Source organism: Pongo abelii, chromosome 6, assembly GCF_028885655.2.
Source record: "Pongo abelii isolate AG06213 chromosome 6, NHGRI_mPonAbe1-v2.0_pri, whole genome shotgun sequence".
NCBI lineage: Eukaryota > Metazoa > Chordata > Mammalia > Primates > Hominidae > Pongo > Pongo abelii.
Genome location: NC_071991.2, coordinates 119,491,384 through 119,518,201, shown reverse-complemented (window position 1 = coordinate 119,518,201; position 26,818 = coordinate 119,491,384). Strand labels below are relative to the sequence as shown.

Below are 26,818 nucleotides of genomic sequence, written 5' to 3'. Positions count from 1 at the left end.
ACTCTATTGTGTATATGTACATTTTCTTCATTCATTCATCTGTTGATGAACACTTTGGTTGCTTCCAAATCTTGGCTATTGTAAACATGGGAGTGCAGATATCTCTTTAATATACTGATTTGCTTTCTTTGGGGAATGTACCCAATAGTGGGATTGCTGAATCATATAGTTGTCCTATTTTTAGTTTTTGGGGAATCTCCAAACTGTTCTCCATAGTGGTTGTACTAATTTATATTCCCACCAACAGTGTACAAGGGTTCCCTTTTCTTCACATCCTTGCCGGCATTTGTTACTGCCTGCCTTTTTAATATAAGCAATTTTAATTGGAATGAATTATATCTCATTGTAGTTTTGATTTGCATTTCTCTGATGATCAGTGACATTGAGCATCTTTTCATATGCTTGTTTGCCATTTGTATGTCTTCCTTTGAGAAATGTCTGTTTAAATCTTCTGCCCATTTTTAATTATACTATTAGATGTTTTTCCTGTTGAGTTGTTTGAGCTCCTTATATATTCTGGTTATTAATCCCTTGTCAGATGGGTAGTTTGCAAATATTTTCTCACATTCTATGGTTTGTCTTTTCACTTTGTTGATTGTTTTGTTTGTTGTGCAGAAGGTTTTTTAACTTGATGTGATCCCATTGGTCAATTTTTGCTTCGGTTACCTGTGCTTGTGGGATAATACTCAACAAATCCCTGCCCAGACTATGTCCTGGAGATTTTCCCCAATGTTTTCTTGTAGTAGATTCATAATTTGAAGTTTTAGATTTAAGTCTTTAATCCATTTTGATTTGATTTTTGTATTGGTGAGAGATACAGGTCCAGTTTCATTCTTTTTTATATGGATATCCAGTTTTTCCAGCACCATTTATTGAAGAGACTGTCTTTTCCTCAGTGTGTGTTCTTGGCACTTTTGTAGAAAAATGAGTTCACTGTAGGTGTGTGGATTTGCTTCTGAGTTCTTTGTTCTGTTCCATTGGTCTATGTGTCTGTTTTTATGCCAGTACCATGCTGTTTTCTTACCATAACTAGTATAATATGAAGTCAGTAATTTGATTTCTCTGGTTTTGTCCTTTTTGCTTAGGATAGATATGGCTATTCTGGGTCTTTTGTGGTTCAATATGAAATTTAGGATAGTTTTTTTTTATTCCTGTGAAGAATATTGTGATGATTAATACTGAGTGTCAATTTGATTGGTTTGAAGAATGCAAAGTATTGATTCTGGGTGTGTCTGTGAGGGTGTTGCCAAAGGAGGTTAACACTTGAGTTGGTGGACGGGGAAAGGCAGACCCACTCTTAATCTGGGTGGACACAATCTAATCAGCTGCTAGAATGGCCAGAATAAAAGCAGGCAGAAGAACATGAAAAGACTAGACTGGCTTAGCCTCCCAGCCTACATCTTTCTCCGTGCTGGATGCTTCCTGCCTTCGAATATCAGACTCCAAGTTCTTCAGGTTTGGGACTCGGATTGGCTTCGTTGATCCTCACCTTGCAGACAGCCTATCATAGGACCTTGTGATTGTGAGTTAATACTCCTTAATTAACATATATATATATATATATATTTCTGTTAGTTCTGTCCTTCTAGAGAACCATGACTAAATACAGATTTTGGTATCAAGAGTCTTTCTAGAGGAACAGATTATTAAGGATGGAGTTCTTTTGTTGGTTTTGGGGTTTCTGGAGTTGGCTTCTTAATATGATTAGACCTAAAAATGCTAAGGACTCTAATTCTAATAGTGTGGAGAACACTGGTAGTCTTTGGTGTGGACTGTTTAAAGAGTTATGCAAAATAAATTCATTTGACACACCTGATCCACCACTCATGAGAGGCAAGGAGTTTAGTGACTCTACACATAATACCTTTGACTAATGTGGTGAACCGAGGAACATAATGACATTGGTTGGTTGGTTGCTTCTAAATTCACTGGACAAAGTGATGAAAGAAAATGATGAAGTCAGGGATTCTAACTCCCAGTTTCAGAAGCAGATACTGAGCCTCAAATCTGCCAATCTTGCCCTGAGTGAGAGTCTTATCTCCTGTAGAGAAAGAGCTGAAATTGTGGAAAATCAGACACAAGCTCTTATCATACTAGTGGCTGACCTGCAATGAAAGGTGCATGCACAGCCTCACCAGGTGTCTACTGTTAAAGTGAGGGTATTGATTGAAAAAGAATAGAACCCTGCAACTTGGAATGGATATATGGGAGGACTCTGATGAAGCTGGGGACACTGAGCTTGTAAACTCCGATGAAACTTTTAGCCAGAAGAAGCAGCTTCTCCATCCCCAGTAGTGGCAACATCCCCTCCCTGACCCATGCTGCCATCAGCCTTTCCACATTTGCCTGAGGAGATAAACCCTGTGCTGCCTGAGACAACAATGATGTCCTCCCCTGATGCAGTTGCCAGGCAAGATAATGTTGATTCTCCTCAGGGGCCACCCCCAATACCTCTGTTTTCTTCTAGACCTATAACTTGACTAAAGTCCTAGTGGGCTTGTAGAGTTGAGGTTCAGAGTATGACCCATGAGGAGGTGGACTACACTTGAAAAGAACTACTTGAGTTTTCTGATTTATATAAGCAGAAATCTGGAGAACGGACATGGGAATGGATATTAAGGGTGTGGGATAATGGTGGAAGGAACATAGAGTTGGATCAGGCTGAATTTATAGATTTGGGTCCACTAAGTAGGGACTCTGCACTTAATGTTGTAGCTCAGGGAGTTAAAAAAAAGGTTCTAATAGTTTATTTGTTTGGTTAGCTGAAATATGGATTAAAAGATGGCCTACTGTGAGCAAACTGGAAATGCCTGATTTTCCTTGGTTTATGTAGAGGAAGGAATCCAAAGGCTTAGGGAGATTGGGATGCTAGAGTGGATTAGTCACTTTAGACCTATTCATCCCAGCTGGGAGGATCCAGAAGATACAACCTTGAACTGTGCTTTGTGAAATAGATTTGTGAGGGAAGCACCTGCATCTTTGAAGAGCTCTGTGATTGCTCTTCTCTGCATTCCAGATCTAACAGTGGGAACCACAGTCATGAGTGACTACAAAATTTACATGCAATGGGAATAATTGGATCCCAAGTTGGCAGCTCCCAAGTGGAGGTACTCAACCATCAAAGGTAAGGTGGGCATGCTACTGTAATAGACAGCAGAGGCAAAGCAACAATCAGAATAGTCTGACTCGTGTAGAGCTCTGGCATTGGTTAATTAATTGCAGTGTTCCTAGAAGTGAAATTATAGGAAGCCTACTGCATTCCTACTTAATTTATATAAGCAGAAAACTTCCAGGTTGAGTGGACAAAAGACTAATTTGAATTATAAAGGTAGAGCATAATGACCCCTCAATCAATTTCCAGACAAGCCAGTTTACAGACCCAGAACCCCTCGAATGAAAGGGAGGCTGAGTCCCCTTGAGGAAGGACCTCTCCACACTACTGACAATTTATGCTGTTAATCTTTCTTCCATCCTTTCCCAAGGAGACCTCTAGCATTTTAACAGGGTAGCTGTGCACTGGGGAAAGGGAAATGACAAGACATTTCAGGGACTACTGGACACTGGCTCTGAGCTGACATTGATTCCAGGGGACCCAAAACATCATTGTGGTCCTCCAGTTAAAGTAGGGGTTTACGGAGGTCAGATAATTATGGTGTTTTGCTCAGGTCTGACTTACAGTGGGTCCAGTGGGTCCCTGGACTCATCCTGTGGACATTTCCCCAGTGCCAGAATGCATAATTGGCATAGACATACTTAGCAGCTGGCAGAACACCCAAATTGGCTCCCTGATTGGTAGAGTGAGGGCTACTATGGTGGGAAAGGCCAAATGGAAGCCATTAAGGCTACCTCTACCTAAAAAAACCAGTAAATCAAAAACAATATCACAGCCTTGGAGGGATTGTGGAGATTAGTGCCACCATCAAGGACTTGAAAGACACAGGGATGTTGATTCCCACCACATACCCATTCAACTCTCCTATTTGGCCTGTGAAGAAGACATATGGATCTTGGAGAATGACAGTGGATTATCATAAGCTTAACCAAGTCATAACTCCAAGTGCAGTTGCTGTACCAGATGTGGTTTAATTGCTTGAGCAAATTAACACATCTCCTGGTACCTGGTATGCAGCCATTAATTTGGCAACTGCCTTTTTCTCCATTCCTGTCCATAAGGCCCACCAGAAGCAATTTACCTTCAGCTGGTGAGGCCAGCAATATACCTTTACTGTCCTACCTCAGGGGTATATCAACTCTCATTTTGTATCATAATCTTGATCACTTTTTGCTTCCATAAGATACCACATTACATTGATGACATTATGCTGATTGGATCCAGTGAGCAAGAAGTAGCAAATACACTGAACTTATTGGTGAGACATCTGTGTGCCAGAGAATGGGAAATAAATCCATAAATCTGATTAACATCTAGGGACCTTCTACCTCAGTAAAATTTATAGGGTTTCAGTGGTGTGGGGCCTGTCAAGATATTCCTTCTAAGGTGAAGGATAAGTTGCTGCATTTGGCCCTTCCTACAACCAAGAAAGAGGGACAATACCTAGTGGGCCTGTTTGGATTTTGGAGGCAACACATTCCTCATTTTGGTGTGTTACTCTGGCCCATTTATTGAGTGACCTGGAAGGCTGCCAGTTTTGAGTAGGATCCAGAAGAGGAGAAGGCTCTTCAACAGGTCCAGGCTGCTGTGAAAGCTGCTCTGCCACTTGGGCCATATGACCCAGCAGATCTAATGGTTCTTCACGTGTCAGTGGCAAATAGGGATGTTGTTTGGAGCCTCTGGCAGGCCCCCATAGGTTTATTACAGTGCTCTAGGATTTTGGAGCCAGGCTCTGCCATCTTCTGCAGATAACTACTCTCCTTTTGAGAGACAGACCTTGGCCTGTTACTGGGCTTTGATGAAAACTGAACATTTGACTATGAGTCATCAAGCCACCATGTGACCTGAACTGCCTATCATGAACTGAGTGCTTTCTGACCCATCTAGCCATAAAGTGGGTCATGAACAGCAGCATTCCATCATCAAATGGAAGTGAATATACGTGACTGGGCTCGAGCAGGTCCTGAAGGCCCAAGTAAGTTACACGAGAAAGTGGCTCAAATGCCCATGATCTCCACTTCTGACACCTTGCCTTCTCTCCCACAGTCTGCACCAATGGCATCTTGGGGAGTTTCCTATGATCAGTTGAGAGAAGAAAAGGCTACAGCCTGGTTCACAGATGGTTCTGCATGATATGCAGACACCACCCCAAAGTGGAAAGCTGCAGCACTGCAACCCCTTTCTAGGACATCCCTGAAGGACAGCAGTGAAGGGAAATCTTCCCAGAGGGTAGAACTTTGAGCAATGCATCTGGTTGTGCACTTTGCATGGAAGGAGAAATGGCCAGATGTGTGATTATATACTGATTCATGGCCTGTGGCCAGTGGTTTGGCTGGATGGTCAGGGACTTGGAAGTATAATTGGAAAATTGGTGACAAAGAAATTTGGGGAAGAGGTATGTGGGTGGACCTCTCTGGGTGGTCAAAAACTGTGAAGATATTTATATTTCATGTGAGTGCTCACCAAGGGTGACCTCAGCAGGACTGTTTACTAATCAAATGGATAGAATGACTCATTCTGTGGACACCACTCAGCCTCTTTCCCCAGCCACCGCTGTCATCACCAAAAGGGCCCATGAACAAAGTGGCCATGGTAGCAGAGGTGGAGGTTTCACATGAGCTCAGCAACCTGGACTTCCACTCACCAAGGCTGACCTGGCTACAGCCACTGCTGAGCGCCCAATTTGCCATGGCAGAGAGCAACATTGAGCCCTCCATATGGCACCATTTCTCGGGGTGATCAGCCAGCTACTTGGTGGTGGCAGGTTGGTTATATTGGACCTCTTCCATCATGGAAAGGGCAGAGGTTTGTCCTCACTGGAATAGACACTTACTCTGGATATGGGTTTTCCTATCCTGCATGTAGTGCTTCAGCCAAGACAACCACCCGTGGACTCACAGAATGTCTTATCCACCCGCATGGTATTTCACACAGCATTGCCTATGAGCAAGACACTCACTTTATGGCTAAGGAAGTGTGGCAGTTGGCTCATGCCCATGGAATTCACTGGTCTTACCATGTTCCCCATCATCCAGAAGCAGATGGATTGAAAGAACTGTTGAATGGCCTTTTGAGGTCACAATGACAACACCAACTAGATGACAATACATTGCAGGGCTGGGGCAAAGTTCTCCAGAAGGCTGTGTATGCTCTGAATCAGTGTCCAATATATGGCACTGTTTCTCCTGTAGCCAGGTTTCACTGGTCCAGGAATCAAGGGGTGGAATTGGAAATGGCACCATTCACCATCACCCCTAGTGATCCACTAGAAAATTTTTGCTTCCTGTTCCCATGACATTATGTTCTGCTGGCCTGGAGGTCTTAGCTTCGGAGGGAGGAATGCTGCCATCAGGAGACACAATAACAATTCCATTAAACTAGAAGTTAAGATTGCCACCTGGACACTTTGAGCTCCTCCTACCTTTAAGCCAGCATGCTAAGAAGGGATTTACAGTGTTGGCTGGGGTGATTGATCTGGACTATCAAGATGAAATCAGTCTACTACTCCACAATGGAAGTAAGGAAGAGTGTATGTGTAATACAGGAGATGCTTTAGGGCATCTCTTAGTATTACTATGCCCTGTGATGAAGGTCAATGGGAAACTACAATAGTCCAATCCAGGCAGGACTACAAAGGTCCAGACCTTTCAGGAATGAGGGTTTGGGTCACTCCACCAGGAAAAAACCATGACCTGCTGAGGTGCTTGCTGAAGGCAAACGGAATACAGAATAGGTAGTAGAAGAAGGTAGTTATCAATACCAGCCTACAACCACACGACCAATTGCAGAAATGAGAACTGTAATTGTCATGAGTATTTCCTCCTTCTTTTGTTAAAAACATGTTTGTGCATGTATACACTTGTACTAAGAAAATATCTTCATTTTATTTCCTTTTTCCTTTAACATGTGACATAATATTTATTGACTTCATATCAGCATTTAAGTGTTGTTAACTTTATGTAATAGCATTTGGGTTGGGAATTGGTGCACTTCTGGTTGCATGAAAGATAGTTGTATTATGTTAGGCATAATTATGATCTTATTATTGTCTTTGAAGATGATGTATGATCTCAGGAGATGTGTATGGATTGAAGTTGACAAGGGGTGGACTTGTAATAGTTAATACTGAGTGTCAACTTGATTGGATTGAAGAATGCAAAGTATTGGTCCTGGGTGTGTCTGTGAGGGTGTTGCTAAAGGAGATTAACATTTGAGTCAGTGGTGTGGGAAGGGCATACTGACCCTTAATCTGGGTGGGCACAATTCACTCAACTGCTGGCATGGCCAGAATAAAAGCAGGCAGAAGAATGTGAAAAGACTAGACTGGCTTAGCCTCCCAGCCTATATCTTTCTCCATGCTAGATGCTTCCTGCCCTCAAACATCAGACTTCAAATTCTTCAGCTTTGGAACTTGGACTGGTAACATTGCTTCTCAGCTTGCAGATGCCCTATTATGGGACCTTGTGATTGTATGAGTTAATGCTCCTCAATAAACTCCTCTTCATATATATATATATAGTTCTAGATATATAATCAAATATATATCCTATTAGTTCTATATATACAAAATAGGATATATATTATATATAATAGGATATATATATACACATATATAATAGGATATATATAGCCTATTAGTTCTATATATAATAAGATATATATAAAAAATAGGATATATATAATAGTATATATATAATGGGATATATACACACATATATAATAGGATATATATACATATATATTATATTAGTTCTGTCCCTCTAGAGGACCATGACTGATACAAACTTTGTAGGTATTTTGATAGAGGGTGCATTGAAATCTCTAAATTGCTTTGGGTAATATGAACATTTTAATAATATTGATTCTTCTAATTCATAAACATGGAATTTTTTTCCATTTTTTGGTGTCCCCTTGAATTTCTTTTGTCAGTGTTTTATAGTTTTCATTATAGAGATATTTCACTTAGTATTTCATTTTAAAGTTATACCCAGTCAAGCCAGTGCAAAAACGTTTAATGTCAATGTTTAGGGAGATGTCATTTTAGGACTTGTGCTAAACTCATTGAAGCTCTGAATTTTCAGGGAGCCACTTGTTCATGTTTGTGTTCTTTATTTTGATCCAATCAAGTCTTTATGCAGACATAGCTGCTAAAAGCTGTGAGCCTTAAACCCTCAAAATTGCCAGAATTCAAGTTCCTTGTGGCTGATAGATGTAGTCTTTCCTTAACTTTAATTCATTACAAAGTGTTTTCTTGTTTAAGACAATGTAAAGAATGTTGCCTCACCATAGGTTGTGCACAGAAAAAAGATGATTTGTTAGGGAAAAAATGTACAGTGACAGCAGTCTTTTGAATTCAACCTATAGAATATATACTATATCTGAAATATTTTATACCATTTTTTCAGTCATACACACTTTCTACTATCAGAATACTTTGACAATTATAATCAGGGAGACAGAAATGATAGAAATTTTAAAATAAAATTGCATTTATAAATCATTTGTATTAGAATATAATGAATTTCTACTGAAGCCACTTATTACTTGTGTTGTTTCAAAAGCTACTGCATATATTAATTGCTAATAACAAGCTACATGACTGAAACAAAAAGATCATCTAATCCAATCTAACTTCCTTTCCAAGAAAATCAATCAATGATGTTGCTAAGGAAATGGAATAGAAAAACTGTTCACCTTGTAGCCATTATTGCATATTCAGTGTTGAGACTTCTGGTCTAGTTGCCATTGAGGGATTTTTCTTTGAAAATGTGAAAATCAAGGTAACCATTTATTGTCAGACTTTTGTTGCTATGGAAGTATTCATTATCTTGGAACACCTAATGCGAAGGAAACAAATAGAATTAGTGGAGGCATCAATGGAATATAAACTTGTAACCTACTACATTGCAACTAGAGCAAGTCTCCTTCCTTATTTTGCGCAATAGATTGTCTGAAGCTGCTCTGTGAAAATACCAGGTGGTAGTTGGGGGGAATGTCTGTTCAGCAATGTCTGGGGTGGGGTGGGGGAGGTGCTAAACCAGGACTAGACTGCCTGTTAGTGCTCATGTAAAGTTCCCAGTCTAGACAATGAAGAGGCAGAGGGACAAAAAAGGTGACAAGTTTGGGGATTTGGTTTGGCAATGTCTATGTGAATAGAGCCTGGCCCTTTTGTCTTTAGAAACTTTAAGTAAATGATCCAAGCTTCAGGTTTGGTCATTTCCTAGGTCCTTTAAATGGATCTAGGCAACAAATGAGACATGTCATAAAGATCATGTGAAAGCCTGATTGCTGTCACTAGTAACTGTTTCCAAAATAATTCAGACAGCATCCCATTCACTCTTTTTAACTAACCACTTCCTTGTTATTATCTTATCTGACTCCTGGCCCTTGGGTCTGAATTCCAATCTCAGTATGAATGTTAGGTTTCACCTCCTGATTCTGAGGAACCATTTTGGTCATGCTTTTGGTTCTCTCTGTTAAGTAGAATTTTGGAACTTGACTTTTAGCTTGTGTAGCTTCAGAATTTCTATATGGGAAAAGCACAGGAGTGGTAAGAGTGTGGGAAAGCAGGGACTGAGGGAACTATAAAGAAATTGTTATGTGCATGGCACACATATTTTTATTCATCTTGTTTGTTATAGAGTAATTAAGATGCCAAGTTTTAGAAAGTTACTTTAAGCATAGTCAGGATAAAATTGAGAAAATATCCTTATCAAGGAATTTTAATCTTTCTTAATTTTGTGATGGTTTAGAAAAGAACAATTAATCGAGATTTTACGGAGAAGGGGAATAAAGTCCTGGCATACTCCAGACTTTCATTTTCAAGTATTATAGCTTCTGGCAACTTGCTCTCCACTGGAATGGCCTTGACTCACCATCCGAGGGATCTGACACAACTACTAGCTGCACCCAGAAGTGGCAGGATATTACCAATACCACAAAACCTTCTATGATGTATTAGTTAGAGCTTTTGTAGTTATGGGTGGCAGAAAACCCAATCCCATTGGCCTAAGCAAAGAGGAATTGGTCTACTACAAGAAACACATATAAGGCAGTGCTAACTTCAGATCCACTTGGCTTCTGGGGCTGAACATCATCTATCCCTGTCTCTTGGCATTGTTCTATTCCACAAGTTGATGTCATTTTCAGACAGGCCCTTATCTTGCAGAAGTGACATGACTGCATCAGTTCTAACTTTACTTTCATATCCCGAAGAGACCAGGAACATTACTGAAGGTGGGAGAATCTGGACTTATCGAATATAATTGTGATGGTATTTCTGTAAGGATGGGGAATGGATGACAGACGGCAACTCTGCAACTGTCCACCTCACATGACTCTTTGAAACTCAGACATTGAATATTTTCCTACTTTTTATTTCTACCTTGCTCTTAATTTACACATCATCCTTTCTATCACTTCCCCTCTCACTCCAAGTAACTACAATACATTAGATAGAATGTGCCTGGGATTCTATGCAGCACCTTAAATGCCTGTCTTAGCCTGTCATTTTAAATTCAGTAAATGTGTATTAGGTGCCTTTATGTAGGGCATTGATTTACATAATGCTTGGCTGTAGAACAAGAAGAGCCAGACTATTTTTTTCCAGATAGTAAGTGTTTATCTCTGGGTAATATATTAATTTGAGGAAGGACATTCCTAGTTGGCTTTTACCCATGCAACAAATCATGTAGCTAGACTCCTTCCATCTTGTGGCATCATCATTCCAGGGACTTATAATCATCTGACTCTAGCTGGTGGAAGGGAAAAAAGAGATAGAGAAGTTACATGAGGTTCCTAAAACTCTTGGCCACAAAGGAGGACTCTCCCTCTCATGTTTCATTGGTGAGAATTAGTCAGATAGCCATGTGCACGTAGGTGCAGGAGCATTGGGAAATATCATTCTTAGCCATCTCTGCATTCTCACTGCACACATCACAGTGTGAGGAAACATGCAAAATATGGAGTCTCTGTTTCTTTAGAAGGGAAAGCCGATTACTATAGATACATAGCAGACAATAACTGAGGAAGAAGTTTCACAACTCATTTTAGAAAACCAAGCATTTTGGTGTTGTTTTAGATTTTAACCCCCTGAGTGTTGGTTATATGATATATTGAAATTTCTTGGCATACTGCCACTCCCCAAAATATGCACAGATGGAAGCTTAGTAAATGCTGCTTGAAGGTAATGTTCTTCTTTCTCAGGGCAGGATCTGATTTTTTTGAAACTCCCTATATGCCTGATACAATAGTCTGCTCACAACAGGTACATAGGAACTGTTAGCAGGTACCCATGGGACAACTCTGCTTCCAAGATCTTAATCTCCTTTCTGACCTTGCCCTTTTTTTCCTACTGGAGTTGCTCTTGGTTCTCACCATGAGCTTCATTCCAAAGACTATCACTACAATGCTGGGTTTACTTTCCTGCTTCTCAGAGCAGCCATTCAATGACACACAAAGTGGCACACTCGGATCCATCACTCCCTTCAATAAGCATTAGCAGCAAAGCCTAAGTATTACTTAGAATAAGATTCCTAAACTATTGTGTGGGGATCTATCTCATCATATTAGAATAGGTTAGACTTTTTCAGTACCATATTCCGTTAACCACTTCGTTATCTCCATGATCATATTTTTTTAAAAAAACAACAACCTTCCCCCCAAACCAGAGCAGATATCATTTCAGATTTTTACATATAGTAGAATGTTTGCTTTTTTTATTTTTTAGATCAGTGCCATTTACAGGTGTCATTTGCCCAAGGCAAATTTATTCTTATAAAAATCTCATAATTCTAAAATAATGGCAGATCTTCATATTCTTTAGATGTGAGTTGTTTGGAATGTTATATTAACATAGCACACATTGAGGCTTATTTAGCTTTGAGTCTTTAGCTCAAACTGTTTTATAATTTCTAGCAGAGAAGATAACCCTAAAAGAATGCATATTAAAGAACAAGCTCTAGTGATTATAGAAATCTCGTTTCATATAATCAACCAAACACCTTATCAATGCTGGATCACCTGATTGTGGAGCTACCCTTCGTAATCATCTTTGCAATTCCAGCCCTGGAACTTTTGTTGCCATGAGGTTTTGACAATGGCATGAATAATGGCTACTCCTTCCTGTTTCGGGAAGAAAAAGGAAATGGGAATTAAGGAGGTGAGAGTATGTTTCCAGTGGGACACTCTGGGCAGTGTGATGAAGCAGGGAAAGTGTTAAGGGACACCAAAACAAACACACACACAGAGGTGGGTGGGAAGATCTCGAATTTGTGAGAATTGAAGATTATACAATTTGGGCCAGGCGCAGTGGCTCACGCCTGTAATCCCAGCACTTTGGGAGGCCGAGGCGGGTGGATCATGAGGTCAGGAGGTCGAGACCATCCTGGTGAACATGGTGAAACCATGTTTCTACTAAAAATAAAAAAAAAAAAATTATCCACACGTGGTGGTGGGCGCCTGTAGTCCCAGCTACTTGAGAGGCTGAGGCAGGAGAATGGTGTGAACCCAGGAGGCAGAGCTTGCAGTGAGCTGAGATGGCACCACTGCACTCCAGCCTGGGCTACTGAGCAAGATTCTTTCTCAAAAAAAAAAAAAAATATATATATATATATATATATACACAATTTGAAGAGCTTTCTTTAAGGAAAGAAATTTGCAATTATAAATTCATGATTTTATATTCACAAAAATGAATATCTATCTGGAATGAAAAAGAAATGACAAGTTACAAATTTTTAAAAGGTGGTAAATTCAACAAATGTCACAAAAATCAAGAAAAATTGCATAATCATTAGCTATCTAACACACTTGTCAAATACTTTTTTGTCTGGAGTTTTGACCCTGTGATGACTTCTTCATAAGAAACATTTTGCAGAAAGAGAATGAAATGATAATTCAATATTTCCTTAGCATGATTAATTGAAATTTACCTTTTTATTACTGACTGTTGAAAGGCAAAACATAGGGAACTTTAGATACTATTTACAGTGCTGCTACACGTTCATACTCTATAAGCATAGAGATTATGATAAATTATATGTATGTAATTTCCATCAAAAAAGAAAAAAGTTGCACTGTGCATTCATGATTGTACATACAATGTGTTATTTAATATGTTCTTGTTTTCATAAAACATTCATGAGCATCATCATCTCCTTTGCTTACATTTTACATGCCTGACAATGGGAAAACTTTTCCACTGACCAGCTCTGGCTCATGCATTTCAACTTTTTAAAATTTTCACTACCCACATATATCTGGCCCCAGATGCTCTAGGACATGTTCATATTCTGATATGATCTCTAGATACTTTGAATCAAAACCCAGGTGTATTTTCACAGTGATAGTAATAATATTTCTGGAAGTAGTGGCTAGAAATAATTATCCATGGATGTGACTGTGAATTATAACTAAATTCTAGTAAACTCAAGCTAAATATATCTCTAACTCAACTTCTTCTGAGCAAGATCCTCAGAATATCTGTGGCCACTGAAACACTACTGCACAGGTGTGGCAGGGGGCAAGTCAGAGTGGAAAGGAATAGTCTCAATTCACTGAAATTAAAATATCTTACTTTTGTGAATTAAAAAAGGAAATATATGCACATATTGTTGGGCCTGTATTCATCAGCATTCAGCCAGAGAAACAGAACCAGGAGGAGATATATATTAAGAGGTTTATTGCAAGGAATTGGTTTACATGATTATGGCAAGTCCAAAATCTTTAGGATAGACTGGACTCTCAGGCATGGGGAGCAAAATCTGCTGTCCACAGGTGGAATTTCTTCTTTATTAAGGAAGCATCAACTCCACTCTTACAGCTCAACTGATTAAATCAGTCCTATTCAGATTTCCTAAGATAATCTCTCTTACTTAAAGTCAACTTTAAGTTGTGTTAAACACTTTAGGTTAGTGTTTGAAATTCAATCAAACACTTTAGGTTAGTGTTTGAAATTCAATCAAACACTTTAGGTTAGTGTTTGATTGAATTTCTGGTGACCATAACCTAGCTAAGTTGATAAGTGCAACTAATCATTATAGGGATGTTTCCAGGCTTTGTAAATGGTCCGTGCAAAAGAGGAATGTTTAAAATGCACTTGTTTTAGAAAAATCTGCACCTGGATAGGGCACAGGGAATGAAAGGGATAGTTTGGAGAATACCTAGAACTGCTTCTCAATTTTGCATCAGATACATCTTACAGATTTCTTTCTCTTTCTTTTTTTCTTTTTTCTTTCTTTCTTTCTTTCTTTCTCTTTCTTTCTTTCTTTCTCTTTCTTCTTTCTTCCTTCTTTCTGTCTCTTTCTTCTTTCTTCTTTCTCTCTCTCTCTTTCTTCTTTCTTTCTTTCTTTCTTTTTCTTTCTTTCTTTCTTTCCTTCTTTCTTTCTCTCTTTCAGATGGAGTTTTGCTTTTGTTGCCCAGGCTGGAGTGCAATGGTGCTATCTCGGCTCACTACAACCTCCGCCTCTCGGGTTCAAGCGATTCTCTTGCCTCAGCTTCCCAAGTAGCTGGGATTATAGGCACAAACCACCACCCACCGGGCGAATTTTTGTATTTTTAGTAGAGATGGGGTTTCACCATGTTGGCCAGGCTGGTCTCGAACTCCTGACCTCAGATGATCCACCCGCCCTGGCCTCCCAAAGTGCTGGGATTATAGGCGTGAGCCACTGTTCCTGGCCAGACCTATTTCTTTATCCTGGGTTACATGAATTTCAAAAAGTCTTCAGGGATTTATCTACATTGAATTTATAGAAGGAACTAATTGGATTCCTCAGAAAGATTCAGTGTTTGACCCCTGAGGAATGGAAATTCATGGCTGTATTAAGTAGCACATTACACAATAGGAGTATAAAGTTACTTGCTTCTATTATTATATATGTAAGAATAATAAGGGTCAATACCTATAAGTAACCTACTTATGAGAAATTGTGTTCCGTCCCAATGCTCACGAAGTTATCTACCTGGGTCTTATTGTGTGTGTCTGTGTGTGTGTATGTGTGTGTGTGTGTGTGTGTGTGTGTGTAAGAATAAAGACTTTTAGATATGAAGAAAGCAGTAACAATTACCAGGTTTTTGAAACTAATGCTTTTTCAAACCCAACCTATTTGACAGCATTTTCTCGTAGAGTTAAGAAAAATACTCTTTTAAAATAAATATCAGAGACATAAATAATGCTTTTGAAACATTGGACATTGAAGGCGAGACACTTAATAAGTTTTTTTTGTTGTTATTTTTCTTTTTTTTGTAGATAAACTCTAGTCAGAGTGATGTTTTGTGAGAGCCACAGAAATATTTATAAGTGGCAATGTTAAATATATTTGGACCTTGGCTTTGAAATATTGGTAAAAGTGTTTGAAGGTTTAAATTTTGTGCCTTTTCTTCAAGGGTAAATAGGCTCTGGAGCTGCTATGCATGAAAGGGAACAGCATCATTGTTATCTAGAGTATGTCACGGAATCTTTATGTGCATTTGTAATATCAATTCTTTTAGTTTGCCAGAGTTTGTTTTTGCCTTGGGTTCCTAAAGCAGGGTTAACTTCTTAAAAAGCTGTTCTTATTTCTAATATTTATTAGCTTATTAGACTTTCTTTGCATTTAAATGTATATTTTGGGGTTTCTTGGTAAATTTCTGTAAAAAGATAGATGGGATTTCAACAGGAATTGCATTGAATCTGCAGATTTATTTGTGGAATATTGTGATCTTGTCAAAATTAAATTGTGTTGTCCTTGAATTTAATTGTCTTTTCATTTATTTAGATCTTTGATTTCTTTCCGAATTTTTTTTTTAACTTTACAGTAGACAAGTCTCAACCTTTTATTTTCTTCCAACTTTTATTTTAGGTTCAGCGGGTACATGTGCAGGTTTGCTACATGAATAAATTGCATGTCATGGGGGTTTCTTGTACAGATTATTTTTTCAGGGTTAATTTTCTAATGTTAGGCTTTTCTTAAATCTACATGAACATGTATTTATTACTGTTTTGGGAGGAAAAAGTATCTACACACATGTATCTCTAAATCCAGATTAAGACTATTACTACAACAAGATTCCAAACATTTCTTTAGTTGTAACCAGATGCATATCCCAGAATCTGCAAGATGGAAAGAAAAGGCATTGTTTGGGTCTATAGTTATTTTTCAGTTTGAAACTGTCAGGAAGTGAGATTCTCCCAAGGTGAAAAGATTACAGTGGAGCGAAAGTGGTGGCAATAGGTAGTAGTATGCTGATCAACTAGCTCTCTCAAAAAACAGAAAAAAGAAAGAAAAGCCCTGATTTCACAGTGTTTGCCCATTTTCTTGATACAAATTTGATACAAATACACTCATCATAATGAATTTCAAGATAACAACCATTAAATATTTAGTCTCTCAAAAATCCTATTTAACAATCAGAGACAGCAACAGTCCGTTCCAGTCAGCTCTCACACCACTATTCATTTCTTCCTCTCATTAATTCAACAAACATTAACTGAGTACATACTATGTGTTAGCCACCATCCTATATTTTAATGAGAATAAAAATACCAATTAATATGACCTTATTCATCAGGAATTGTCACCCACTCTCTCTTGAAGTGAAGAAGTTGCTTAAAATTTGGGCCATAGAACTCAGGAACAAAAAAAGACTAGCATCTTATGATATGGGAGATTCATACCAACTCATGAGGTGGAAGATGGAAACCTTTATTTGTAACATTCAACAACAAATTGTAATAAACATCTGGTTACTATTTTTATTGTTCTTTTACACATTGATTTCCTTGAAACCCATGTCTGCTAACCTTGATTTCACTTTAAAAAGACTAGTACCCAATAATTAATTTTTATTATCTTGGTGCTTAAAATGAGCCTAGGAAACAGCTACACCAAGTGCTCTTCCTACACCAGTGTACCTGTTGAAGTCCTTGGGTTGGTTAGCTGCTGCGGAAGAGTGAAGCATTTCTGCTTCTCCCATTTCTGCCTCTGTTTAAAGGCAAGAGAGTTGTGTGTTACACCACACCTCTACTTCAGAGGAATTTTGAAGCAAGCCCTTTCGACCTCTCACTTTGTTCACCCCTATACTTATTCCTTTCCATAAGAGAAAGGGTGCAAACTTGATGCATTGGAATTTGAGTCACTGTGCTAAATCAATGCCCTTGGGTAGCACAGTTTTTTGACTTTTTACATGCTGTTGGATTTAAATGATAATCAGATAGATTGGTGGACATTTGTCCTCACAACAAGCAGAAGACTATGAAGATGAAGCAGACATATTCTTCTCATTCATGTGGTTGGCTGGGTTAGTAAATTACATGTTTGATTTGCACATCATCCTTTCCTTCAATTATCCTTCCCTCCCTTCCAATACTCTTAAGAGAGTAGATGATCTCACTTTACCTTTGAACTTAAACTGTATTTTCTAATCCACAGTTTAACATTGAGATATAGGACACATACACTTGTATTAATAAAAATGACAATAAATTATTGCTTAGCTATTGATTTTTAGACTATATTCTGTATTAGTCCGTTTTCATGATGCTGATAAAGACATACCAGAAGCTGGGTAATTTACAAAAAAAAAAAAAAAAGAGGTTTAATGGACTCACAGTTACATGTGGCTGGAGAGACCTCACAATCATGGTGGAAGCTGAACGGCACATCTTACATGGCAGCTGGCAAGAAAGAATGAGAACCAAGTGAAAGGGGTCTCTGCTTATAAACCATCAGATCTCATAAGACTTATTCAGTATGAGAACAGTATGGAGGAACCACCCCCCTGCCCACCTTGATGATTCAATTATCTCCCACCAAGCTCCTCCCACAACATGTGGTAATTATGGGAGCTACAATTCAAGATGAGATTTGGATGGAGACACCCAATGGTCTCCACCAATGGAGGGACCATTCCACTCTGGTCCCTCTCAAATCTAATGTCGTCACATTTCAAAACAAATCATGTCCTCCCAACAGTCCCCCTAAGTCTTAACTCATTTCAGCATTAACTCAAAAGTCCACAGTCAAAATTCTTGTCTGAGACAAGGCAAGTCCCTGTCACCTATGAACCTGTAAAATCAAAAGCAAGTTAGTTACTTCCTGGATACAATGAGGGTACAAGCATTGGGTAAATACAGTGGTTACAAGTGGGAGAAATTGGCCAAAACAAAGGGGCTACAGTCCTCATGCAAGTCTGAAATTTGGCAAGGCAGTCAAATCTTAAAGCTCAAAGATGATCTCCTTTGACTCTATGTCTCACAACCAGGTAACACCGATGTAAGAGGTGGGTTCTCACGGTCTCGGGCAGCTCTGTCCCTGTGGCTTTGCAAGGTACAGCCTCCCTCCTGGATGCTTTCATGAGCTGGCACTGAGTGTCTGCAGTTTTTCCCGGTGCATGGTGCAAGCTGTCAGTGGCCTACCATTCTGGGGTCTGGAGGATGGTGGCCCTCTTCATGTATCTGCACTAGGCAGTGTCCCAGTGGGGACTCTATATGAGGACTTCAATCCCACGTTTCCCTTCTGTACTGCCCTAGAAGTTCTCCATGAGGGCTCTGCCCCTGCAGAAAACTTCTACTTGGAAACCCAGGCATTTCTGTACATCCTCTGAAATCTAGGTGGAGGTTTCCAAACCTCAATTCTTGACTTCCGTGCACCTGCAGGCTCAACAACTCATGGAAGTTGCCAAGGCTTGGGGCTTGCACCCTCTGAAGACATGGCCCAAGCTGTACCTTGGCCCCTTTTAGCTATGGCTAGAGCAGATGGGATGCAGGGAACCAAGTCCCTAGGCTGCACATAGCGGGGATGCTCTGGTCCCAGCCCACAAAACCATTTTTCCCTCCTAGGCCTCCATGCCTGTGATGGGATGGACTGCTGCAAAGGTCTCTGACATGCCCTGGAGACATTTTCCCCACTGTCTGGGCAATTAACATTTGCCTCCTCGTTACTTATGCAAATTTCTGCAGCCAGCTTGAATTTCTTCTCAGAAATGGGCTTTCCTTTTCTATCATATTATCAGGCTGCAAATTTTCTGAACTTTTATGTTCTGTTTACCTTTAAAACTGAATGCTTTTACCAGCACCCAAGTCACATCTTGAATGCTTTGCTTCTTAGAAATTTCTTCCACCAGATACCCTAAATCATCTCCCTCGAGTTCAAAGTTTCACAAATCTCTAGGGCAGGAGCAAAATGTCACCAGTCTTTTTGCTAAAACATAGCAAAAATCACCTTTACTCCAGTTCCCAACAAGTTCCTTATCTCCATCTGAGACCATCTCAGCCTGGATTTCATTGTCTATATCATTATCAGCATTTTGATGAAAGGTATTCAACAAGTCTCCAGGAAGTTCTAAATTTTCCCACATTTTCCTGTCTTCTTCTGAGCCCTCCAAATTGTTCCAACCTCTGCCTGTTATCCAGTTCCACAGTTTCTTCCACATTTTGGGTATCTTTACAGCAGCACCCCAGCCTACCAATACCAATTTACTGTAATTAGTCTGTTCTCATGCTGCTGATAAAGACATATCTGAGATTGGGTAATTTATAAAGAAAAAGAGGTTTAATGGACTCACAGTTCCACGTAGGTGGGGAGGCCTCACAATCATGGCAGAAAGCAAAAGGCACATCTTACATGGTGGCAGACAAGAGAAAATGAGAATCAAGTGAGAGGGGTTTCCCCTTATAAAACGATCAGTTCTTGTGAGACTTATTTACTACCATGAGAACAGTATGAGGGAAACTGCCCCCATGATTAAATTATCTCCCACTGGGTCCCTCCCAAAACACGTGGGAATTATAAGAGCTACAATTCAAGATGAGATTTAGGTGGGGACACAGCCGAACTATATCATATTCTGTCATCAAGGGGCCTGTGAGGGGGAAACTATAGAAATTAAAATGCCACAGAAAACCCTAAGTTTACTTCTTACCACCTTTCATCCTAACCAGTTTAGTCTAATTTTTCTTGTGCATTCTACTCAGGTCTATATCTCCTTGAAACTTTCCCCTGACACCAGCTTTTCTCTTTCTTTCAATGAATATTCTCCTGTCACCAAATTCTCCTGTCACCAAATTCACAAACATTTCAACAGTCCCTTTACCTCCCTTATAAACAAAACTTTGGCTTTTGTCTGATGAAACCACATTTAGATTTTACAATATCCCATATGGAAAATGTACAGCCATTATACAGAATGATGAAAAAAAAATATTGGGTAACTTGTTATTCCTCTTAACCAACTACAGCAGTAGTTTGCAACCCCTCATTCATAAATATCATTTCCATTTTTTTTCTTTTTTTTTCTGTGACAGGGTCTCCCTGTGTCACCCAGGCTGAGTGCAGTGGTGTGAACATGGCTCACTGCAGTCTTGACCACTCAGGCTGAAGTGATCCTCCCAACTCTGTCTTCCAGTAGCTGGGACTATAGGCACATGTCACCAGGCCTGGCTAGTTTTTTTGTTGCTTGTTTGTTTGTTTGTGTGTGTTTTTTTTTTTCATAGAGATAGAGCTTTATCACATTGCCTAGGCTAGCCTCGAACTCCTGAGGTCAAGTGATCTGCCTGCCTCAGCCTCCCAAAGTGCTGAGATTACAAGCAGGAGCCACTGCACCTGGCCGCAATTCCAATTTTAAAGGGTTTTCAGAACTTTCTAGGGGTCAGGGAGAAACAGAAAAAATCATGGGTGTGATACATGAATAAAAAGATGATATTTTGGAATGAAATGCTAAGTTGGAAAAAAAGAAGAAAACCATATATGTATGAACTCTACTGTGCTTAAGAGTGAACCTGGTTTATGAACATGGTATGTCTTTCCATTTATTTGTCGTCTTTGAAAATTTATTTCAGCAATGTTTTGTAATTTTCAGCATAGAAGTTTTTGCCTTCTTGGTTAAGTTTATTCCAAAATTTTAAAATGTTTTTTGAATTTATTGTAAATGGGATTGTTTTATTTCCCTTTTCAGATTGCTCATTGTTAATGTATAGAAACACAATTGATTTTGTATGTTGATTTTGTATCTTTACCACTTTACATAATTATTTTATTAGTCCTAACAGGTTAGCATGTGTGTGTCTCTGTGTGTGTGTGTGTGTGTTTGTGTGTGTGTGTGTAATCTTGAGGGGTTTTTATATATAAGATGATGTCATCTTCAAACAGAGATAAATTTGCTTCTTCCTTTCTGATTAGAATACCTTTCTTTCTTTCTTCTCTAATTGCTCTGGCTATTACTTGCAGTACTTTGAATAGAAGTAGAGAAAGTGGGCATTCTTGGAACTTGGAGGAAAAACTTGAAGTTTGTCACTGTGGAATATGAGATTTGCTCTGAACTTTTCATGTATTGCCTTTATTATGCCAATGTAATTTTATTCTACTCACAATACATTGAGTGTTTTTATCAGGAAAAGGTGTTGAATTTTGTCAAATATTTTTTCTACATCTATTGAGATTATTATATAGTTTTTATCCTTTATTCTGTTAATGTGGTGTATCACATTGATTAATTTGCTTATGTTGAACCTCCTTGCATCCCAGTGACAAATCTTACTTGATCATGGTATGATCCTTTGAATGTGCTGTTGAATTTGGCTTACTAGTATTTTGTTGTGGATTTTTACATCCATGTTAGTCAGTGATATTGACCTATACTTTTCTTTTCTTGCAGTGTCTTTGTCTGGCTTTACTATTAGAGTGATGTTGGTCTCATAGAATGACTTTCAAAGAGTTCTCTCTTCTGTTTTTGTAATTATCTAAGGATGATTGGAATTAAATTTCTTTAAATGTTTGGTAGGATTCATCTGGGAAGCCATATTGTCCTAGGCTTTTCTTTCTTGCAAGGTTTATAAATACTGATACAGTCTCTATATTTGTTATAGGTCAGTTCAGGATTTTTATTTTTTCTTGATTTAGTCTTAGTAGGTTGTATGTTTCTAGGAATTTGTCCATTTCTCATTTGTCTAATTTTTGGTATATAATTGTTCATGATACTTTTTATGATGTTTTTTATTTCTGTGGGATCATTTGCAATGTCTCCTGTTTTATTTTCTATTTTATTTATTTTAGTCTCCCCTTTAAAAATATTCTAGCTAAGGATTTTTTAATTTTGCTTATCTTTTCAAAAAAAAAAAACAACAACTAGCTGAATGAAATCAAGAATGAACTACCTTAATGAAATCGAGAAAACAATGCAATTTACAATAGCTACAAAAAATAAACTACCTAGGAATAAATTTAATCAAGGAGGTGAAAGGCATGATGAAAACTACAAATAACTGATGAAAGTAGATGAAGGGACAATAACAAATGAAAAGCTACTTTATGCTCGTGATTTGGAAAAATTATGACCATTCTACCCAAAGCAATCTACAAATTCAATACAAATCCTATAAAAATACCAATGACATTCTTCACAGAAATAGAACAAAATTCTAAAATTTTATGAAGCTGCAAAAGACCCTGAAGAGCCAAAGCAATATGGAGGAAAAAGAACAAAGCTGCAGGTATCACAGTATCTGACTTCAAAATACATTATAAGGCTAGAATAATGAAAACAGCATGGTATTGGTATTAAAACAGATACATAGACCAGTGAAATAGAATAGAGAACCCGGAAATAAATCTTTGTATTTATGGCCAACTGAGTTTCCTTTTCTAAACAAATTTTTAATTTTTGTGGGTACATAGTAGGTGTATATATTTATGGGGTACATGAGATGTTTTGATGCAGGCATGTAATGTGAAATAAGCACATCTGGGGAATAGATTATCCATCATTTTAAACATTTATCCTCTGTGTTACAAACAATCCAATTATATTCGTTTAGTTATTTTTAAATGTACTATTAAATTATTAATCACTACAATCACCCTATTGTGCTAGCAAATACTAGGTCTTATTCTTTCTATTCTTTTTTAATCCATTAACCATCCCCACCTCCCCCTTTATCCCCTCTACCCTTCCCTTCCTCTGGTATCCATATTTCTACTCCCAGTATTGATAAGTCCAATTGTTTTTATTTTTAGATCTCACAGATAAGTGAGAACAAGTGAAGTTTGTATTTCTGTGCCTGGCTTGCTTCACTTAACATAATGATCTTCTATTCCATCCATGTTGTTGCAAATGACAGGGTGTCATTCTTTTTTATGGCTGAATAGTACTCTATTGTGTATATGTACCACATTTTCTTTATTCATTCATCTGTGATGGACACTTAGGTTGCTTCCAAATCTTGGCTATTGTAAACAGTGCTACAACAAACGTGGGAGTGCAGATAGCTCTTTGATATACTGATTTGCTGTCTTTTGGGTGTATACCCAGAAGTGGGATTGCTGGATCACATGGTTGCTCCATGTTTAGTTTTCTGAGGCACCTCCAAACTGTTCTCCATAGTGGTTGTACTAATTTACATTCCCACCAATAGTGTACAAAGGTTCCCTTTTCTCTACATCTTCACCAGCATTTGTTATTGCCTGTCTTTTGGAAATAAGCCATTTTAACTGAAATGAGATAACATCTCATTGTAGTTTTAAATTCCATTCATCTGATAATTGGTGATACTAAACACCTTTTCATATGCCTGTTTGCCATTTTTATGTCTTCTTTTGAGAAATGTCTATTCAAATCTTTTGTCCAATTTTAATCAGATTATTAGACTTTTTCCTATAGAGGTTTTTGAGCTCCTGACATATTCTTGTCAGGTGGGTAGTTTGCAAATATTTTCCCTCATTCTATGGGTTGTCTCTTCACTTTCTTGATAGTTTCCTTTGCTGTGCAGAAGCTTCTTAACTCATGTCCATTTTTGCTTTTGTTGCCTGTGTTTTTAGGCTATTACTCAAGAAATTTTGCCCAGACCAATGTGCTGGGGATTTTCCCTAAAGTTTTCTTGTGGTAGTTTCATAGTTTGAAGTCTTAGATTTAAGCCTTTAATCAATCTTGATTTTATTTTTGTATATATTGAAAGATAGGGGTCTAAATTTCATTCCTTTTCATATGAATACCCAATTTTCTGAGCACCATTCATTTATTGAAGACACTGTCTTTTCCCCAGTGTATGTTCTTGGCACCTTTGTCGAAAATGAGTTCACTGTAGGTGTGTGGATTTGTTTCTGGGTTCTCTATGCTGTTCCAGTGATTTATGTGTCTATCTTTATGCCAGTAATGTGTTGTTTTGGTTACTAGAGCTCTGTAGTATAGTGTGAAGACAGGTAATATGATTCCTCCAGTTTTGTTCTTTTTGCTTAGGATAGCTTTGGCTTTTTTGGGTCTTTTTTTGTTCCATATACATTTTAGGATGGTTTTTTTCTATTTCTGTGAAGGATGTCATTGGAATTTGAGAGAAATTGCATTGAATCTGTAGATTGGTTCATGTAATATGAACATTGTCATAATAATGATTTTTCCAGTCCATGAACATGGAATATTTTTTCATTTTTTGGAGTCCTCTTCAATTCCTTTGATCAGTGTTTTATAGTTTTTATTATACAAGTCTTCCACTTCTTTGGTTAAGTCCTAGTTATTTAATTTTACTTGTAGCTATTGTAAGTGTGATTACTTTCTTGACTTCTTTTTCAGATTGTTCACTGCTGGCATATAAAAATGTACTGATAGTAAATACTTTGAATGTTTTAAGACTTGTTTTGTGACCTAACATATGTTCTATCCTTGAGAATAATCCATATGCTGAGAAAAAAATGTGTATTTTGCAACCATTCGATAAAATGTTTTGTAAATATCTGTTAGATCCATTTGGTCTACAGTGCAGATTAAACCCAATATTTCGGGGGGAGGGGGGAGGGATAACATTGGGAGATATACCTAATGCTAGATGACGAGTTGGTGGGTGCAGTGCACCAGCATGGCACATGTATACATATGTAACTTACCTGCACATTGGGCACATGTACCATAAAACCTAAAGTATAATAATAATAATAATAATAATAATAATAATTACAATAAAAGAAAAAAAAAAACCCAATATTTCTTTTTTGATTTCCTGTCTGGAAGATCTGTCCAATGCTGATAATAGGGTGTTTAAGTCTCCAGCTATTATCATATTGGAATTTATCTTTCTCTTTAGTTCTAATAATATTTGCTTTATATATCTGGGTGCTCCAGTGTTGGGTGCACATATATTTACAATTGTTATATCCTCTTGCTTAATTGATCCTTTTATCATCATATAGTGATCATCTTTGTCTCTTCCTTATAGTTTTTGTCTCAAACCTATTTTGTCTGATATAAGTATAGCTATTCCTGCTGTTTTTGGTTTCCATTGGCATGGAATATGTTTTTCTACTCCTTGATTTTCAGTTTATGTGTCTCTATAGGTGAAGTGTGTTTCTTGGAGGCCAATCAATGGGTCTTGTTTTTTTAAAAATCCATTCAGCCACTCTATATCTTTTGATTAGGGAGTTTAGTCCATTTGCATTCAATGTTATTATTGATAAGTAAGGACTTACTCCTGCCATTTTGTTATTTGTTTTCTCTTTATTTTTTTGTCTTCTCTTCCTTCTTTCTTTACTTTCTGTTTTTCTTTTAGTGAAGATAATTTTCTCTGGTCATATGATTTAGTTTCTTCCTTTATATTTTTTATGTATCCATTGTATGATTTTGTTTTGAATACACCAAAAGGCTTGCAAAAACTATGTTAAAACATATGATAAAACTATGACAACAACTTAACACTGTTTGCATAAACAAAAAAGCAAAAAAAAAACCTAATAAAAACTCACTCTAACTCCATATCCCCACTTTTGAACTTTTTGTTGTTTCTATTTATTTTTTATTGTATTATCTATGTTTTCAAAAGTTGTCATAGTTATCATTTTTGATTGATTCACCCTTTAATCATTCTACGTAGGATAAGAGTAGTTTATACACCACAGTTACAGTGTTATTATATCCTGTGTTTTTCTGTGTACTTACCATTACCAGTGAGTTTTGTACCTTCAGGTGATTACATATTGCTCATTAACATACTTTGGATTGAAATACTCCTTTTGGCATGTCTTGTATGACAGGTCTGATGTTGATGAAATTCCTCAGCTTTTGTTTGCCTGGGAAAGTATTTATTTCTCCTTCATTTTTGAAGGATATTTTTGCCAGATATACTATTCTGGAGTAAAAGTTGTTTTTCTTCAGCACTTAAAATATGTCATGCTACTCTCTCCTATCGTATAAGGCTTCCACTGAAAAGTCTGCTGCCAGATATATTGGAGCTCCATTGTATGTTATTTCTTCCTTTTCTCTTGCTGATTTTAGGAGCCTTTCTTTATCCTTGATGTTTGGGAGTCTGATTATTAAATGCCTTGTGATAGGCTTTCTTCTTCTTTCTTCTGCTTGATCAATTCTGCTATTAAAAGACCCCAATGCATTCTTCAGTATGTCAATTACATTTTTCAACTCTAGAATTTCTGCTTGATTTTATTATTTCAATTTGTTTGTTAAATTCATCTGATAGAATTCTGAATTTCTTCTGTGTGTTATCTTGAATTTCTTTGTTTCCTCAAAACAGCTATTTTGAATTTTCTGTCTGAAATGTCACATATCTCTATTTCTCTAGGATTGGTCTCTGGTACCTTATTTAGTTTGTTTGGTGAGATCATGTTTTCCTGGATTGTCTTGATACTTAGGGATGTTTGCTTATGTCTGGGCATTGAAGAGTGAGGTATTTATTGTAGTCTTCACAGTCTGGGCTTGTGTGTACCTGTCTTTCTTTAGAAGATATTTGAAGAATGT

At 37.8% G+C, this 26,818-nt stretch overlaps 1 long non-coding RNA gene across 1 annotated transcript in view; it reads right to left on the bottom strand.

Moving 5' to 3' along the window:
* The window catches only part of LOC129047417 (uncharacterized), a 54,220-nt gene that overhangs the window by 8,983 nt on the left and 18,419 nt on the right, over positions 1 to 26,818 (bottom strand). The window contains exons 2-4 of the long non-coding RNA XR_008527218.2: positions 17,700 to 17,765; positions 12,134 to 12,235; positions 8,807 to 8,949 (exon numbers count right to left, since the gene is read on the bottom strand). This is a non-coding gene — a long non-coding RNA (uncharacterized LOC129047417). The remainder of the gene's footprint in view (positions 1 to 8,806; positions 8,950 to 12,133; positions 12,236 to 17,699; positions 17,766 to 26,818) is intronic.